The 2,405-nt window shown below is 29.5% G+C and overlaps 1 protein-coding gene across 1 annotated transcript in view; it reads right to left on the bottom strand.

The window, feature by feature from the left end:
* The window catches only part of LOC106880863 (low-density lipoprotein receptor-related protein 12), a 70,275-nt gene extending 69,412 nt beyond the window's left edge, over positions 1 to 863 (bottom strand). The window contains exon 1 of the mRNA XM_014931015.2: positions 807 to 863. The gene's annotated coding sequence lies outside the window, so the exon portion shown is untranslated. The remainder of the gene's footprint in view (positions 1 to 806) is intronic.
* Positions 864 to 2,405: the final 1,542 nt, after the last annotated feature.

Here is a 2,405-nt window from a genome sequence, read left to right as displayed (position 1 = left end):
GTAAAAGAGTAAAAAGCGTATTCGAAATATGTATTATGAAGAAACACAGTGGTACGAAGCTAATAAGATGAGTGCTTGACAAGGTGAAGAATAAAATCGTCAAAGAATAAGAAAACTCGTTTTGAGGACTTTCGTGTCATTCAACTTTAAAAAAAGACAAAAAGATTTTAATATAACAATAACTTTTAATAGAATCTTTCTTTCAACATGGTGACTGTATCAAATATGATTTCCCAAAGCTTTGATAGATAGATAGATAGATAGATAGAGAGAGAGAGAGAGAGAGAGAGAGAGAGAGAGAGAGATGCACACACACACAAACACGCATGCACATGTATATCATCATATTTTGTTTTCATTGGTTGTCATTGCGTGTTTCTATGATGTTTTTGTTTTCTTTTTAACTATTGGCACCATGGCGCTATTGCATTGTTGCTTTTGCACTTTGAACTTAAATTCTGCACTTGTTTATATTTCCTGTTATTCTATGTTTTTATTTCATTTCAGAATAGCCTGGTTATCCGCAGAGATTGAGGCCAGCCATTCATGAACTTCATTACATTGTCTCATTGTTTTAACTGTCAGACAATTAATGTATCTGTTTTTAATTGTGGGGATTTCCAATAAGAATACCAGATTGCAAACTCATTGTTAAACAGAGTCTACAGACATTGCCGGCAGAAAGAATGTTCCCATCCTATTGTATTTTTATTCAATGATTCTCTTTCGTAAAATATGATTTATAATGCAAGAGATATTAAACACAAAGATTTCATTTCAAAAGCTAATGAATTAAGTTTCTTTACCTGGATTTATAGCTGTAATGATGAATTTGAACCCTTTACCACGTGGACCCGTAGCGTCTGAGCTGCAAAACGAGAAAAAAATCAATGAGTTGCTTGATATGAATTCATTCATTTATTTATTTCTGTTTTAAACGGAATAAAAGCAATTTACATACTAACATTCAATCAGAAAAAAATGATTCCGGGAAGACTGGAGATATAAAAAGATACGTAGACGAATAAGCGTGAAACAGAGCAAAACAAAATATACAAGAAATAAAAAAGCGAAAAATGAAACAACGACAACCATAGACAACGGCTATATAACCAATGGCTGGTTTCTAATGTTTTGTTTATTTAATAACTGGGCTCGAAACCATGTAAATGCAAAGCGAGCGTAATTGGGAAGCAAACTTGTTAGCACATAGCCACGCCTGCACCTATACAAGTTTTTAAATTATTAGTTATATTTGTTGATTCATAGTCTGTGGGCATTGGTATAGAAATTGTAAACATTACTTTTATAAATTGAAACTAATGGACACAACAATATCTGTTATTAATCGATTAAATCTCCATTGTCAAGCTGGAATTACTTTTACTGTGAAATACATAACAGGGGAAGCGCGAAAAAGCCGTATATATAATTTAAATATATTTGGAATTATTTAAAGTCACAAATCGTGTTTCTAATAACTATGAATAAACAACAAAAATCAATAAATGAGAGGTTGAATATATCTTAGTGTAACCATAAAGACACAACTATAAAATTTAACGGCATGAAAGGTATAATGCAAATAAATTAATATAATAGATTCTATTTAGAGTAAACATAACTAACTTATTAAACTCATAGAGAAGAATGAAAGAAAAATAATAGACTTATTCAATCGTTTCAAGTTCAAAGCTGTAAATTGTTAAGAAAATATTCTTCTTAACATTTCAATAAAATATCACCAATTTACTCTTTCCTGTAATCGTAGAGAAACGCTCATGTGTATTTGATTATATATGGAAATATATCAAAACAGGAATGATCACACATATGTACATTCACTCATATATGCACAAATAAATAATTATGCATACACAATAATTTACATACATAAACACACGGATACAGACTTATATATACATACATACATGCATATATACATACACATATATATATATATATATATATATATATATATATATATATATATATATACACATATTTTCGTGTATATATATGTATTTATATACGCATATCCATTGATATATATCTATCTATATGCATATATATGTGTGTGTGAGCAAGTTTATGTGTGTTTGTGTGTGTCAGTGTGCTCTCTCTCTCTCACTCTACATATATATAGTTGTATATATGTAAGTACGTATGTGTATATATTTACTCACTGGTTGTCTCTCTCTATGTCTATTTCTTTCTGTCTTTCTCTCTCTTACAACACACATACATACATATGCATTGGAGCAGAGCATTAGAATCGATGAATTAATAAATAATTCGGTTTCATTTCTTATCAACTCAGTTTAAATAAGATATATATGATATACTCATATACGCTTACATATACTCACACATATATTAATACTTAAATAGTATTACAGATATAT

The sequence above is a fragment of the Octopus bimaculoides genome, chromosome 20 (assembly GCF_001194135.2).
Source record: "Octopus bimaculoides isolate UCB-OBI-ISO-001 chromosome 20, ASM119413v2, whole genome shotgun sequence".
Classification (NCBI taxonomy): Eukaryota; Metazoa; Mollusca; class Cephalopoda; order Octopoda; family Octopodidae; genus Octopus; species Octopus bimaculoides.
The sequence above is the reverse complement of the archived record's forward strand: the minus strand, read 5'-3'. Positions and strand labels throughout refer to the sequence as shown.